Source organism: Nyctereutes procyonoides, unplaced genomic scaffold (assembly GCF_905146905.1).
Source record: "Nyctereutes procyonoides isolate TBG_1078 unplaced genomic scaffold, NYPRO_anot_genome, whole genome shotgun sequence".
Lineage (NCBI taxonomy): Eukaryota > Metazoa > Chordata > Mammalia > Carnivora > Canidae > Nyctereutes > Nyctereutes procyonoides.
This window is the reverse complement of record NW_026575033.1, coordinates 13,346,289-13,364,239: the sequence shown is the minus strand read 5'-3', so window position 1 is coordinate 13,364,239 and position 17,951 is coordinate 13,346,289. Positions and strand designations below refer to the sequence as shown.

Sequence of the window (17,951 nt, the reverse complement as noted above, 5' to 3'; positions counted from 1 at the left end):
GAGAAGAGAAAATGTTACCTGTCACTACAAGGAGAACGTGACAGGTTTAAGGCTCTTTTGTATTCCATCACTCCAAAGAAAGCTGCTCTAACAGCCCCATCCAAAGTGTTTTCTTTCTTGAAATTTGACAGCAGTTATTGTCTATACCAGAGCTTCCCAATGTTTTCACATTGAAGCACTTAGGGAAAAGAGAAGTTTTTTTCTCCAGCATTTTGGAGTATATTAATGAAACTTCTCATAGCTAAAAGTAATGAATTGGGGCTTTTGCTACCCCAAAACCATGAGGTGGTTGCAGGGGCCACAGAGATCCAGATTTAATACATCTGTAACCCATTCATGGCACACTTGTTAGAAGGCTCTGCTTTATACCTTTAATTTCAAGTTTATTTACCTTTTATGTAATAAACTGTCATATAATGAATTGTTTAGTGCTTGTTAAATTTTAGCATTCATTGTAACCACCTGAAGGGATTATTTAAAATACAGATTCTTGAACTCCATCCTCAGAGATTTTGATTCAGAAGGTAAAGACATGGAGGTTTCACTAAGGATATCTCTTTCCAGCAAGTTCCCAATGATGTGATGCTACTGGTTCATGGACCACAATTTGTAGGCAGTGCCTACACCTCGTAACTCTCAGCACAGTGCCTTTGTGCATCATTGGCTTTCGATATTCTTTGATTGTTGGCTATGTGAACAAGTCAATGAAGGATGAAAAAATAGCTCTTTTATTTATCCTTAAGGATTTAATGTAAATATCCACTCTTCTATGAAACTGCCTCTTACCCTTCCAGGCAGATTTAACCTCCTTTTTCTCCATTTATTATTGCTGAAACTTACACATATATCTATTGGTATGCTTATTAGTACATTCTATTGTAATTATAAGTATGTCTAAAAATATGTATTGTAGAGTCAGACAAATATGGCTTCACATGTGAACTCTGACACTAGCTCTGTAAAATTGAGCACATTAATTAATAGTTCTGGTATTAGTTCCTTGTTTTTAAAATGTGGATGACATTACCTATTCTTTGTATTACATAAGGGTCCATTGTAGGGCCTTAATCAGTTATAGTGTTCTTTACATTCAAGACACCAGCACATCTCCCTGAGGCAGGATGCTATTCTGTACCTAGCACATGGCACACATCTAATAAATGATGAATCAACAAGCCATCCTGCAAGTCCAAGGACACCTGTGAATCTTATGTATCTTTGTCCTAATTTTTTAAAAAAATCCTATAGTTTCATTTTAGTGTATTTTTATGGAGAAATCCCCCATGGATAGAGTCCCTGAGGTCAAGCCAGATCCTTTCAAAGAATAGTTGCCTGAGTTTTGAGTTGTCTGGCCCCTCCAGATACTTTGAGCAACAAAGCAGCACAAGTTACAAAGCAGCATTAGTATATGTCAGTAGTTCTCAACTGGGTCATTTTGCTCCCTGCCCTCCACCCCTCTACAGGATGACTGATAATATTTGAAGACATTTTGGGTTGTTAAAAGTTGGAGTAGAATGGTGGGGAGGAGATACTATTGGCATCTAGTTGGTAAAGACCATGGTGCTGCTAAACATGTGTAGGACAGCTCCATACCCCACCACCACTAAATGAGAATGAATTTTCCAGCCCTAAATGTCAATAGTGTCAAGATTGAGAAATTCTGGTATATGTTTTTCTTTTTTGAATTTTGGAAAAATAATTACAAACTGATGACAAGCTCTAAATAAAAAAGACATGTTATGAAAAGTAAATTTAAAAAGCTGGCTAAAGGGGATCCCTGGGTGGCTCAGCTGTTTAGCGCCTGCCTTCAGCCCAGGGCGTGATCCTGGAGTCCCGGGATCAAGTCCTGCATTGGGCTCTCTGCATGGAGCCTGCTTTTCCCTCTGCCTGTGTCTCTGCTCCTTTCTCTCTCTGTCTCCCATGAATAAATAAATAAAATCTTAAAAAAAAAAAGCTAGCTAAATCCACACTCTTGGGGAGATTACATATAGAAAAGAAAGGCACCATCTGTTTTATAATATGATGAAAAACAAGGTGAGTATACTATGTAACTTCATTTGCCATGATTTTATTTTCGGAATGAGTTCATATACATAAGTATTGCATCTTCCTCTAAATAATTTGCTTTATATAAAGAATTTATAATGAAAGATTTTTTTCTGTATAATTAGCTTCATTTCCTATTTCAGCTATCTAGAGAATAGTAAATTTTCTACTAGTAAAGACTCTACAAGTGTCTCTAATGCTGCCTGGCTTATTTATACTGCAAAGATTTGTGTTCATTTTGAAAGGATCCTTCAATATTCCTCAGGAAGGTCACTTTGTTTTGCTTTAAAAAATGAAAATATGTTTGTCTGCCTTGCAGATAGGCATAAAATCAGTTGGTCACATGGCTTTTTTCCCCAAGGAGCCAAAAAAAGAAGGGAGCCTAATGCAACTGAATGGTGAATGTATCCACTCTGGTAATCAATTACTTCTGAAACACAGCCATGTACATAGTATATTTTAGATGGAAGGAGCCCTCTGAGGGAATATTAAGTATTCCTTTCCATTCTGAATTAGAACTTGCTTTGCAAATCCAGCAAATAAAAACGAATTGAGAGTTTATTTAAATTGATCTGTGTGCTTGGAAGCTAAGGATGAAATATTGTGACTCAGCCATCTCTGTAACACATTCACAGGAATTGGGTGCTGCTGCTCTGCACGGCCAGTTTCTATTTTTGCATCATGCAGAAAGATCTTTGTAGCATATCTCTACAAGCAGATCTCTTCCTCTTTCTGTATGACTAGATGGTGAGGGCAATTTCATATTCTTTGTCTTTTCCTGTAAAAAATTTAAAAAGCATTTGGCTAAAAATCATATGCATAATTTAAGATTAAGTGACTTTTTAAAAACAGAATAGCTAGTGTCTTATGAACATAATCTCCCCTCATTCCCACCTTTCTTGGAAAGGATTTTTTGGGATTTTTGTGGTCAGGTGACTAGAGTCTTCTGTCTCTATCATTAGCTCATTATATAAGATTAGGCTAATCTTAAACCACCTGTCTGAATTTCCTCTTACATAAAGTGGAATAATAATGCATGCTTTTGCTATCTTACAGATCGTTGTGTGCAACTAATACCTTTATTATTTTCTTATCCCCTCTGCTCTGATGTTACCTCTTTGTCCATGTCTCCATTCATGTACCCTGTGTCTTTGGAAGTACCTGGTAAACATTGTTCCTTAAATATTTGTTGAATGAAACATAAATTATTTCAGTTTTATAATTCCTATCAATAACCATGGTGAGGGGGATTCTATGTGAACTAGACTTTCAGTTATTCAATAAGCCAAAATATTGAAATGTCTCTCAAAAAGGTCCAAATATGACACCTCAGCTTTGATCCTTAAAATTATTGTTCATTTATTATTGGTGAGGAGGGTCATATAGTATTGACTAAACAATGGACCTTGGAATCAGGCAGTCCTGGGTTTAATACTAGTTCTGAAACTTACTTGTGACAGTGCGCAAGTTTCTTGAACTATATAAACTCCAGTTTTGTTTTCTGTAAGAGAGGAATAATAATAATAATGTATTCCTTATAGTATTCTGAGGATTAAATGAGGGTAATTTATATAAAGTGCTTATCACAATGCCTGACATAGATTAGGATATGCTAGGCTGTGGTAACAAACAGATGCCCCAAGTAAATAATGACTCAACATATTAGTTTGAGGCATGTATTTTTGGTTAGCAGGTGGTTCATCTGTAAGATTAGAAAGGGAAGAGTAGAGAAGGCCTTGGCCAGGAAACTACCATATCACTTCTGCTCTTATTCTGTTGGTAAGAATTACTCATATAATTCTTATATGAGTAAGAATATAAGAGAGGAAGGAGCTAAGTAAGTATTACAAGGAAAGTCAATGGATTAATTGAATCGAAGTAGCAATAAAAGATCAAAGCTAAAGACAAAAATGTTTCAAATGCATATAGAGATATTAGTGTCTTTAGTATAAATTAGGCATGAAAGAAGCTAAGTAAAATAGAGAAAATTCTGAATTGGAATTTAGAATATTGAATTAGATGTCCAGAAGCATATCTACTTGAGAGAGTCTTTCAAGAATTTGGAGATGGAGGATTACAGCTGGAGTGGAGAGTTCAGGTAAGTGATAATAGCTTCTTTGGAAGTCATTCACATAGAACCAATGGTTATATCCTTGTGACTGAATACATTTGCTAAAAAAAATATTGCACCATTTTAACTTCCTTATTTCTAGCACCCTTGCCACTAGCTTTGCATAAGAACAAAAAGTCAATGACTCATTAGAATTCTCCAAAAAATGACTAGAGTATACTCTAGTATAGACCTTAGTGACCAGCAGTTCAAAAACACCCATAGATCAGTCCCAGGGATTAAGAAGATAAAAACATTCAGACATAATATCAAAAATATTTACCATCTATAAAATATAGATAATAAAAGCAACTACCTCATTACTGTTGTGAAGATTAAAATAAATGGTACCGGCGAGTCGGATGGCTCAGTCAGTTAAGTGTCCAACTCTTGGTTTTGGCTCAGGTAATGATGTCAGAGTTGTGGGATCAAGCCCAGTGTTGGACTCTATGCTCAGTGAGGAGTCTGCTTAGGTTTCTCTCTCCTTCTACTCCTCCCTACCCCATACACATGCATGCTTTCTCTCTCTCTGAAATAAATAAATAAAATCTTTTAAAAAATGAAATAGATGGGTACAAGTAAAGTGTCTAAGTACTTGGATATGGTAAGTTCTCCTGTCCTACTTATCTACCTGCAAATGGCTTTATTATTACTATACCCTTAGCCTGAATACACAACCCCAAAACATCCAATCTGTGTCAAATTTAATCAGTACCCTCATTTTGCCATGAGAAGAGAGTCCTTGTACTGCACTTGTATCACTCAACTTCAACATCAAGTTCTGATATGGGTCCCTCCAGTTTTCTACAGAAGAGCAAACTTTCAGGAGATTTCTCTTCTGTTTAGTGTGCTCATGGAAAATGAAAAGATCTGCTACCCCAGCCATACATTAGTTTTATCCTTAGGAAAATTTTTACTTTTGTTCTTGCTTTTATGTACATCAGGGGTCAGGAAGAAATGCCAAGTATGTGTTTCTCTTTTGGATTGTCTTAAATTTGTATTTAGGACTTTAAAATACTTTTGAGTTCACAGAAGCCTTTTGGTTACTAGAGTACTTTACATTTATGCCACATTTTCTTCTTTGAAAGCAATTTAGAAATACCAAATAATGATATAATACTATGCTACTCTGGATTAGTTGGCTTGTTTGTTGGAATTTTCTTTATACTTACTGTTTTCATGGAGATATTTTCATTTAAGTTCTATCCGGCTTTTAAATTTTTATGTGATGTTAGCATGCAAGTACATTAAACCTTGGTGAGCTATAATAAAGTATAAATAAATAGTAAGCACATTCATTTCAGGGTGTAATGTTGAGGCTCTAAGTCTAAAAATACTTTATTTGCTTGCTAGGAGTATAGGTGAATTTTATTGTTATGCTTTATTCTAATTTTTTCCCTTAATGTCTCTGTATTAACATAACAACTGACAGGAATCTGGTTATGGCAGTGCCAGGTTATATACTTCCATATTTCCTTAGGAAAGATAATATGTCTTATATAGAGTAGTTGGCAGGTTTTTTTTCTCAACCAGGCTGGAACATGTCTATGGTGTAGTACATATCATTTCTTCTGGTAGGCCAGTTGGTCTGTTGCAGGCAAGATCCTTTAAGTTCCATCCTGAATGCAATGGGAACCTATTATGGGGAGGAATGTTATCTGATGTATATATATATTTTAAGATTATTTTGCAGGGAGTGAATGATAGGAATACAAAAATGGAAGCAAGAGGACCAATTAAGAGGCTGCTAGAGGCCAGGCAACAGATCATGGTGAGTGGTAGAAATAAAGAATATAGAAGTGAAGGATGTAGAAATAGAGGATAGAAGAGGAAAACGGAGGACATAGGGAAACTAGAGTTGACGAGACTTGATAATGCATATGGATGTTCATAACAGCAAGAACATATGTATCTCACAAATATATATACACATATTTCTATATATATATTTCCATTCCTACTTATATTTCTATTTCCTGCCCTACCATAATTTAAAATATGAAAGGGTAAAGGTAGTATGCAGACTAATAAGGTGGTATGAGATCTCTAAGGGTTAGGCGAATGGTATACAGAAATATTTTAAGAATAGGGAAGAAGGAAGTTGATCATTTCTCATCTGGATGAGCAGGAAAAGACACAGGGCTACAGCAGCATTCAAATAAATCTTTAAAGAATACTGGAGGGGATAGGGAGTGATCTCTGAGCAAGGCAACAAGATGGACACAGAATTCTTCCATGGAACAAGTGCAGAACAGGATAATCGTTTCAGCAACAGAAGAAGCTACTGAAGCAGCTGAAATTTGCAGAATGCCTAGAAAAAAAGGTGGACATGAGCAAAGTAAGTTTGGAGGTTATAAAGCCTTGGTTAACAAAATGAGTAACGGAAATCCTTGGGTTTGAAGATGATGTTGTGATTGAGTTTATATTCAACCAGCTGGAAGCGGAGAATCCAGACTCCAAAATGATGCAAATCAACCTGACTAGGTTTTTGAATGGAAAAAATGCTAGAGAATTTATGGGAGAACTGTGGCCCCTGCTCTTAAGTGCACAAGAAAACATTTCTGGGATCCCTTCTGCTTTTCTAGAACTGAAGAAAGAAGAAATAAAACAAAGACAGATTGAACAAGAAAAGTTACCATCTATGAAAAAACAAGATGAAGACAAGGATAAGAGGGATAAGGAAGAAAAAGAAAGCAGAGAAAGAAAGGAGAGGTCTTGAAGCCCAAGAAGACGCAAATCCAGATCTCTTTCCCCTAGAAGACGATCTTCCCCTGTCAGGAGAGAGAGAAAGCACAGTCATTCTCGATCTCCCTGTCACAGAACCAAGAGCCCCGGAGTCCTTCCCCTGCTTCAGAAAAGAAGGAAAAAACTCAAGAGCTCCCAGAACCATCAGTGAAAGTAAAAGAACCTTCAGTACAAGAGGCCACTTCTACTAGTGACATCCTGAAAGTTCCCAAACCCAAACCTGTACCAGAGCCTAAAGAACCTTCTCCGAAGAAAAATTCCAAAAAAGAAAAGGAGAAGGAGAAGACCCAACCAAGATCTCAGTCACGTTCCAAATCAAGATCCCGGACACGGTCGCTCTCCTTCTCATACTCAACCTAGACGGCTTCATAGATCCGGATAAAGATCATACTCACCTAGAAGGAGGCCAAGTCTGAGAAGGCAGCCATCTCCTCTCAGAAGAACCCCACCAAGACGAATGCCACCTCCACCCAGGCATAGAAGGAGTAGATCTCCAGTGAGACGAAGACGTTGTTCATCAGCATCCTTGTCTGGAAGTAGCTCATCATCCTCTTCATCTCATTCCTGGTCACTGCCAAAGAAACCTCCTAAAAGGACATCCAGTCCCCCTCAAAAAACTCGTAGGTTATCTCTTTCAGTAAATCCTCCGAGGAGAAGGCAAAGGCCATCACCTCCAGCAACTCCACTGCCAAAACCTCGCCATTCCCCAACACCTCAGCACTCAAATCATACAAGAAAAAGTCGTGTTTCTGTCTCTCCATGGAGAACTTCAGGTAAAGTGACAAAACATAAAGATACTGAGAAAAAAGAGTTCCCTTCACCAGAACCTAAGCCTATAAAAGTAGAGTTATCTGAATCAGAAGAAGATACAGGTGGCAAAATGGCTGCATCAGATTCTGTGCAGCAGAGACGTCAATACAGACAACAGAACCAGCAGTCTTCATCTGATTCTGGCTCCTCTTCTTCCTCAGAAGATGAGCGACCCAAGAGGTCCCATGTGAAGAGTGGTGAAGTAGGCAGGCAGCGGAGACATTCCCCTCCCCGGAGTGCCTCTCCATCACCTCGAAAGCGCCAGAAAGAGACTTCACCTTGTGGTAGACAGAGGAGGAGTCCTTCCCCACCACCCACCAGAAGGCGACGTTCCCCTTCTCCTGCCCCCCTCCTCGTAGGCGCAGGTCTCCCACGCCACCACTACGATGAAGAACTTCTCCTCCCCGCCGCCGGCACTCACTGTCCCCAAGAAGATACTCTCCTCCGATACAGAGGAGATACTCTCCTTCTCCATCTCCAGAGAAGAACGGCTTCTCCCCCTCCCCACTCCTAAATGAAGGGCATCACCATTTCCACCACCAAAGCGTCGGGTCCCCCATTCTCCACCTCCCAAACAAAGAAGCTTCCCAGTCACCAAGAGAGTTCACCTTCATTATCATCAAAGCATAGGAAAAGATCTTCCCCTAGCCAGTCTACCCGGGAGCCCCAGTCACCGCAACCAAACAAAAGGCCTTCGCCTCACCACAGCCTCGAGCTCCTCAGACCTCCTCAAGTCCTCCACCTGTTTGAAGAGGAGCATCATCATCACCCCAAAGAAGGCAGTCCCTTTTTCCAAGTACTAAGCCAATTAGGAGAGTCTCCAGGACTCCGGAACCCAAAAAGACAAAAAAGGCTGCCTCACCAAGCCCTCAGTTTGTAAGGAGGGTTTCATCCTCTCGACCTATCTCAGGATCTCCTGAGTCAGCAGCTAAAAAGCCCCAGCACCTCAATCCCCTGTCCAGTCTCAGTCCCCCTCTACTTATTGGTCACCAGCGGTACTGTTCAAAAAGGCTAAAAGCCCAACACCAACCCCATTTCCAGCAAGGAACTCAGACCCAGAAGGAGGTGGAAAGAAAAAGAAAAAGAAGGACAAGAAACACAAAAAGGATAAGAAGCCACAAGAAGTACAAAAAACACAAGAAGGAAAAGGCTGTGGCAGCAGCTGCTGTAGCAGCCATCACTCCCATGGCCCCTGTGGCCTCCACGACCATATCAGCACAGGAGGAACCAGAGGCAGAGCCTGAGCCTAAGAAGAAGATGGAGAGTGAGCCCGAAGACAACCTCAACGACTTAGAGAAGCACCTGTGTGAAAAGGCGCTGAGGTCGATGTGGAAGGCTCAAGTGTCCCCACAGTCTTAGGTGGGAATGTGTGTCAAGATGTACATTTTATTTGGTTTGTATGCAATTCAATTTCAAAATTGCTAAAATGTGTTTGAGCTTCAGACTATAACATTTGTTGTAATAATTGCTAGGTTGAAGTTCACCATGTTAAAAAAAAAAAAAAGGCATTCATGGATTTGCATTGCAAAAGGTGTCCACAGTGTATTAGTGACATTCTTTCATTGATAGCTGACATAAATTCATTTAGAGTGAAATATTTTAAGCCAAAAAAAAAATCCCCTTTTAGAAAGAGGGGGTTTCAATATTGTTGGCATTTTTATGGTTTCTTTAAAGGCCTTGGCTATTCCCAGAGGTTTTCCTTTCTTTTCATTTTTTTCTTTATTTTTTTCTCATTTGAGTCTTAGCACCCATTTAAGTTATGATGCTTCCAACCTTGTATGGTTTGCAAGCTTGCCCAGAAATAAGACCACTGTTGAACTACCACAAAGTGTAAATGAATATTTTAATGCCACAATCTTTCCTGTTGCCTTTAATTTCACTGAGCCTGGGTTTTCTCATTTCTAAAAAGTGGGAATAATAATGCATGCCTCACATGGTTGGTGGGGATTTGATGACAAACCTAGTACTGGCACCCTGTCTAACACTGAGCAGGCAATCAATATATCCTTTATTTCCTCTCCTCTATGAGTTTACAATAGATATATGTCACAGAATTTTTTTCAATTTTAAAATCAGTGTTTTTAAATCAGTTTTATTGATGTATAATTAACATACAATAAACTACACATATTTATAGTGTACAAGTTGATAAACCTTAACGTATGTATAACCCCAGGACACCCTCATATAACCAAGATAATGACCATAGCCATCCCAAAGGTTTCCTCACACCCCTTGGTAGTTTCTCCTTCATTACTGTCATCCTCATATACTAGTGATACTGCTTTCTGTCATAGCAGCTAGCTTGCATTTTCTAGAATTTTACAAATATGAACTTATTCAATATGTGCTCTTTTTTTATCTGTTTTTTGTTGCTCAGCCTGATTATTTTGAGATTCACCTTCATTGCTACATGCATTGATAGTTTATTCCTTTTTATTGCTGAGAGCATGCTATTATTGTATGTCTATCATACATATTTACAGGGTTTTTTTTTTTAAAGATTTACTTATTTATTCGCGAGAGACACAGAGAGAAGCAGAGACATAGGCAGAGGGAGAAGCAGGCTCCTTGCAGGGACACCCTCAAGGACACCCTGTAATGAACCTGCTGTGAGACTCAATCCTGGATCCCAGGATTATGCCCTGAGCTGAAGACAGACGCTCAACCGCTGAGCCACCCAGGCGTCCCATATTTACTGTTTTAAGTAGACTTCAAATTGCCAGGATTTCAGGTTAGATAACACAGTTTTAATGTATAAAACTGGTAATTTTAGTTTGGTGCAAAAAAGATATTGCTGCTTTTGTTTGCCTTTTTTTTTTTGGTTGATTCTATGTGATGCTTTAGAAATCTAGAAAAAGTAAACATGTTAATGATTTTCATTTTTAAATTAGGAATAATAAATGCTCTATTGAAGAAATAAGCATGGGTTATTTTTAAAATAAAAGTGATACGTTGTCAATATTAAAAATTTAAGAAATACAGGAAAGCATAAAGAAGGAACTACAGTATCACCCTAATCCTATGACCCAGAAACAACTTCATTAATAATGTTGACCTTCATCCCATAAATCTCTTAACAAATAAATAGATAGGAAAAAATAATTTTATAAAAACACATTTGGGATGTCTACGTTCAGCTGAGATAGAATAATGGAAGCTGGATATACCCTCCCACTTTAAATAACAAAAACAAAAACAAAATCCCAGACGAAATATCTGAAAGAGTGGTTTTCAGACATTGGACATCTGGCAGTACAGGACAGTGAACCCTAGAAAAGGGGAAGTCAACAAGTTGAGCCTGACAGTTGTTCCAGCTTACTTCCTGAGGAAGCTTTCTAGGCTGCAGTACAGGGAGGGGGAACCAAGGCAGAGCCTGATGGTCTCCCTGACTTGAGGAGACAGGGTTGGCCACAGGAAGGCCAGGGCAGCTAGAATCCAAGGGAGAGCACTGGAGGAAGAACTTCACAGAGAGGGAGAGCCCTGGGGGTAGGGGAGGAGGGGGTCTGTAGAGGTTTTGCCAAGCCTTTAATATGCAGCTGAGTACTGATCTGCACATGCTGGTGAAGAAATTACCCAAGGCTAGGGAAAGAACCACCAGAAAGGATGAGAGGTAACAATACCAGAGTTTACCCAGGGCTAAGAATAGTTTGTGTTCTTGTCACTCACAATTAAAAAAAAAAAAATCTTGCAATTCATGGGACATTGGGTAGTGTACTCAAAGGAAATTGCTTAAATACTTGGGGAAAAAATGAGCCCCAGAATAAAGGCTGCTCTGATTTCATGTAAGAAAGCTTAAAAGCAAGTTTTGGAAGGATTAAATAATTTCCAACCAAACTAACCACATCCCAGAACAAAGTTAGAGAACATTTATAAGAATATAAAAATATTCAGCACTCAACAAGAAAAAAACTGACAAAGACTCACATTCAATTAAAAAATGATCAAGAATGCAAAGAAGCAGGTAAATATGACCCATAATGAGGAGAAATATTAATTAATAGAACAGGCCCAGAAATGCCACAGATGATAGGATTCTTAGACACACACATTACAACATCTCTTATAATCACATTGCATATGTTCAAGAAGCTAGAAGATTAAGCTTGTTAGGTGGAGACATAAAAGATAAAAAAAGATATCCAAAATGAGCTTCTAGTAATGAACGAAGTAAAAAAAAATGCACTGCATGAGACTAATAACAGTTGAGACCCTACAGAGGAAAAGATCGCTGGGTGAAACTGAACACAAATTATCCAAAAAGAAACACACAGAGAAAAAAGATTTGGGGAGGGGGAGAAAAAGCAGATCTTCCCAAAGAAGATATCCAGATGGTAAATCAAGATATGAAAAGATGATGTACATCACATGTCATCAGGAAAATGCAAGTGAAAATAGTGCTGAAATACCAGTACACCCCTACTGGAATGGTCAAAATCCAGAACACTGACACAGCAAATGGTGGTAAGGATGTGAAGCAACAGAAACTCTCACTCACTGCTGGGAATACAAAATTATATACACACTTTAGAAGGCAGTTTGGAAGTTTCTTACAACATTAACCATGATTTTACCTTATCCAGCAATTGTGCTTCTTGGAATTTATCCAAAAGAGTTGAAAAATCATGGCACTCAAAACCTACACATGAATATTTAAAACATTTCTTGATAATGTTTATATTATTCATAATTATTATGACTTGTATTATACTTTATATTATTCATAATTATCAAAACTTAGAAACAACAAAGATGTTCTTCAGTAGATAGTAAAAATAGATTAATACATAAATAAATTGGCTACTAGGAGTTATGGGGGAAAGAGAGCTGAATAATCAGAGCACAGAGGATATTCAGGGCAGTGAAACTCTATGTGACTCTCTAATGGTAGATATGTGTCATGGATTGGTCCAAACCCATGGAATGTACAACATCAGGCATGAACTATGGACTTTGGGTGATAACAATGTGTCAGTGTAGAGTCATCAGTTTTAATGATTGTACCACTTCAGTGGAGGATGTTGATAGTTGGAAAAATTGTTTGTATGTGTGGACAGAGGGGTATATTGGAACTCTCTCTGTATCTTATACTCAATTTCACTGTAAACCTAAAACTGCTCTAAAAATGACAATCTATTTTTAAAAAATCAGTTGGCTATGGGATAACTTAAAGCAGCCACATTCACAGGTAATTAGAAGTTTCAAAAGAGAAAGGAAACAGAAAAAAATATTTGAAGGAATCATGGCTTAATTCCCCTAAATTTGACAAAAAACTTTCAACCAACAGAACCAGGATCTTCAATGAACTCCAAGCTCAAGAAATTTGAAAACTACACTGAGGTACATCATAATGAAATTACTTGAAACAAATGCTAAAGAGGTCATCTTAAAAGCTGCCAGAGGTTAAAAACAAAGACAAAAACAAACAACCACATTCCATACAGAGGAACAAGGTTAAGAATGACTTTAGATTTCTGTTTGGAAACAATGCAAGCCAGAGAGCACTGTTTAAGTACTGAAAGAAAAGCTGTCAAATTAGAATTCTAGACCCAGAAAAAATATCTTTCAAATAATGGTAAAATAATGACTGTGTTATGCATAAAAAACTCGAAGTATTCATCATCAGCAGATCCACACTACAAGAAATATTAAAGAAAGTCCATCAGGATAAAAGAAAATGATCCTGAATGGAAATCTAGATCTATGCAAAGGAATGAAGAGTACTTGAAAAGATAAATATGTGGGTAAATGGGAGAAAATGTTTTTGATCTCTTTAAAAACAATTGAGTGTGTAAAGCAAATATGTATTTGCAACAATGTATTTGGAGGTTTGTAACAGATACAGAGGTAAAACATATGACAATAATAGTTCAAAAAGAGAGCAACAATGGAAGCACAGTCTTGTAGGTTTTATGTACTACTTAAAGTGATAAGATATTTCTTGAAGTAGACTAGTCAAAGATGAAAACTGTAAACTTTTAAGCAAGAACTCAGAGTGCAATCAGGATGACAACAATAACAACAACAAATCCCAAGGAGTTATAGTTTATAAACCAACAAAGGAGATAAAATGGCACCATAGAAATATTTAAGTAACACAAAAGAAGGCAGACCAAGAGGCAAAGGCAATTCAATAAAGAAAAGATAGTCTCTTCAGCGAATGGTATTGAGACATTAGGTGTCCATATGCAAAAAATGAATCTTTGTACCTCTCATCACATACAAAAATTATCTCAGAAGGGATCACAGACAAATGGAAAATACAAAACTATAAAACTCATAGAATAAAACACAGGAGGTATCTTTATGACCTTAGTTTAGACAAAGATTTATTAGATATGACACCAAAAGTAATCCATAGAAGAAAATTGATAAATTGGATATTTTCAGTATTAAGAACTTATGCACTTCAGAAGACTCACTAAAAGAATGAAAAGGAGAACCATAGACTGGAAGAAAAATTTCAAGAATCATTTATCTGATTAAGGACTTGTATATATAATATATAAAGAACTCCAAAAATGCAATAGTAAGAATACAAGTAACTATTTAAAAATGGACAAATAATTTGAAAGACACTTCATCGAAGTATAAAGATGGCAAATAAGCAGGTGGAAAAGAGACACTACATCATTAATTATTAGGGAAATGCAAATTAAAACCACACACATTTAAAATTAAAGAGACTGACCCTGCCATGTGTTGGCAAGGATGTCTAGTAACTGGAGCTCTTCTGTACTGCTGGTGGGAATGTAAAATTGTACAACACTTTGGAAAATAGGCTGGCAGTTCTTAAAAAGTTAAATATATACCTATCATGTGATTCCACTTCCATGAGAAAAAGAAGAAAATATCAATAAGAATTATAAATGAATATTCACAGCAGATTTTTTGTAATAGCCAAAAACTGGAAATTACCTAAGTGTCCATCATAGACAAATGGATAAACAAATCATGATTTCTCCATATTATGGGAAGAATCCTCAACAATAAAAATAGACAAACTCTTGATTCATAAAACAATACGGATGAGCCTCATGCATATGCTAAATGAAAGAAACCAGAAAAAATAGATACCACATGATTCCATTTATATAAAATTCTTAAGAATACAGACTAATGTACAAGATAAGGCAGATCATAGGTTGTCTGGGGACTGGAGATAGGGGTAAGAAGGGATGTGAGAAGTGATTACAAAGGGTGCAAGAAGGGAAGTTTTGGAAGATATGTTAATTATTTAATTGTGATGATGGCCTCATGGGTATATGCATAAGTCAAAATTTACCACATAATACACTAAATTACATCTGTGCAGTTTATTGTATGTCACTTAAACCTGAACAAAACTGAAAAATTAAAATGAAAAAGTCATGAGATTAAAAAAATAATCATCATAATAATAAATATGTTGTGTAGGTTGTTCCTTGTTCAGAGGAGCCCTTCCAGGGGAGTGAAGAGGGTCTGAAATCCTGGGGTCATTTATCAGGAGGTAGATGGGCCTTTTGTAATTCAGCCAGCCAGAGGAATTCTCTGCATATGTGTAATTAATTCTTTTCAATAGATGCTGCCTTTTTCTAATTCACAGAAAAGTTCTATTTGTGTAAGATTTGGCCTTGCCAAATCTGCATGTGATCATCATCATAGTTTTTTATATTTCAATTTTATTTGATGGTGAGAAAAAGAATCCAGTGGGACTAACAGAATTGCTGAACTTAAAAATTTTTGTACACATGAGAAAGTAGGTCATAAAGATTCTTAAATTAACAGAAATTATGAAAGCCATAAGCTATCGAGTTTGTTATGATTTTGTAAACTACATATTTCAACTTTACATACTATTTGTTAACTATTGTTATAAAAGATAAGGAAATCAACACATTTAAACCTCACCTGAGGGCACCTGGGTGGCTCATGGTCGAGCGTCTACCTTTGGCTCAGGTTGTGATCCCAGAGTCCTAGGATCAAGTCCCACATCGGACTGCCTGAAAGGAGCCTGCTTCTCCCTCTGCCTATGTCTCTGCCTTTCTCTGTGTCTCTCATGAATAAATAAATAAAATAAGCCTCATCTGATATGCCATTCCCCATACTTTCTGAATTCTGTTTTTATATTATTTTGACATTGTCAGAATAAAAACCTAACTGTATGAATTATAAAACAAAAATTATGTAAGACTGTGTAAATACCTTGATTCTGTATTTAAATGGATTTAGTGTTCACTACCTGTCTTTGTCTCATGGTTTCTCCATCTCTGATAATTTTTCACTTTTATCTTCCTCTTGGTAGTCTTTGTTAACAATTTGTATTTTTCAAGGAGGCACATTGGATGTTACTTGAACTCTTGCAATCCTCTCTGTCATTTTTATATTTATAGAACAAGTTTATCAGGCATATGCTTTTGGGGTCACGTTTTACTTTCCTAACACCTTTGTAAACAAATGTCCACTGCTTTCTGTCTTGAGTGTTTCCAACCAGATGCCTCGATAATTTATTTAAGGGACAATACCAGTCAGTTCACTGACACTTGACATTGCAGATTTTCCAGAGCAGAATTTGTCCTATTAAGCAACAAACTAAGTTGTTCTTTTATTTGAGAAAACTTTTCTGCTACTGTTTGAATACTCTTTATGTCCTTGTTGTTCTCTCCTCCAGGACACCAATTCTACGTATGTTAGACTTTTCTGTTTCTTTCATATTTATCCCCATACTCTTTACACAGTCATTTGCCACCTCATCAGATTCTTCAAACCTAAGTATGGGCTGTGTTTTCTGTTTAAACTTACCTTTTAGTTTTGTTACTACAGATATAATTTTCATATCTGCAGCATTATTCTGTTTCTCTTCTAATTTCAATCTTAGACCTTGCTATCTGACTTTTAAGTAGTTTTAAAATATGTTGTTTTAATAGGTATATTTCTTTTTTTAGCTTAAAAACTTTTGAAGAGAATCAGGTGGTCTATAATTTTTTTGAAGAGATAGAGAACTATCATTGTGAATTTGTATTGAGTTCTTTGTGAATTTATTTGGAGATGCATGTTTGCTTGTGTTCTCACACTCCTCCAAAACCCACCCCCTCACACACATATAATTTTTTTCTCAATTTCCTTTTATATATCCCTCAGTGGTTCTTCTGTGATTGTTACTCATATTTGAATATTATGTACTGATTTCAAAGAATAATACGAACCTAGACTGAAATGAAGGATGAATTGACAACTTGACTCTGCTGTCTTATTATAAATACTCTGTTACTAAATCTGTTAATTTTTTTTTCCCCTGGTAGAAAGTATCCTCTCATTTTTTGGATATCCTTAGCAAACTTCTTCAGTGAATGGCCCAATAGTAAATATTTTAGGCTTTGCAGGCCATATAGTCTCTCTTTCTCAACTATCCAATTTGGCTGTTGTAGCCTGTTATGGACTGAATTGTGTCTCCTTCAAGTTCATAGGTTGAAGCCCTTATGTCTAATGTGACTGTATTTGAAGATAGGGCCTTTAGGGAGACAATTAAGGTTAAATGAAGTCATAAAGATGAGGCCCTAATCTAATAGGACTGGTGTCCTTAAAAGAAGAGGAAGAAGACACCAAGGATGTGCATGCACAGGGAAGATTATGAGGATACAGTGAGAAGATGGTCTGTGGGTCAAGGAGAGAGGCCTTAGGAGAATCCAACTCTGGCAGGACCTTGATCTTAAATGTCAGCCTTAAAAAGAGCTGTGAGAAAACAAATTTCTGTTGTTTAAGGTACCCAATCTGTGATATATGTCATGGAAGCTCTAGTAGACTAATAAAGAGCCCAAAAGCAGCCAGAGAAAAGATAAAACAGATGAACATGGCTGTGTTCCAATAAAACTTTATTCATAGATGCTGAAATTTGAATTTCATATAATTTTCTTGTGTCACAGAATATTAATCTTTTTTATTTGATTTTTTTTTTTTTTTTTTTAGCCACTTACAAATGTAAAAACCATTCTCAGCTCATGGTAGAACAAAAACAGGCAATGACTGGATTTGACCAGCAGGTAGTAGTTGCAGTCCTTGTGCTAATGGGAAGACTGATTCAGAGGGAAGCCTAGTGAGTCACAAGCCTTGTGTTCACATATGATAATTGGTTATTCCCTTCTGTCTTTCACCCTTACTCACTTCTGAGCGTAGAAGGTAATATGACAGGTTAGCCTGGGTTGGTGAGCCCACCTCTCCTGTGTTCCATGATGGGGCACTGCTCACAAGAGCACTCCCTGCT

General features: G+C 37.1%; 1 protein-coding gene and 1 pseudogene across 2 annotated transcripts in view; both read left to right on the top strand.

Moving 5' to 3' along the window:
* STARD13 (StAR related lipid transfer domain containing 13) overlaps positions 1 to 17,951 on the top strand; it is a 514,559-nt gene that overhangs the window by 174,305 nt on the left and 322,303 nt on the right. The window lies entirely within an intron of this gene.
* LOC129504497 (serine/arginine repetitive matrix protein 1-like) lies at positions 6,373 to 9,070 on the top strand (annotated as a pseudogene).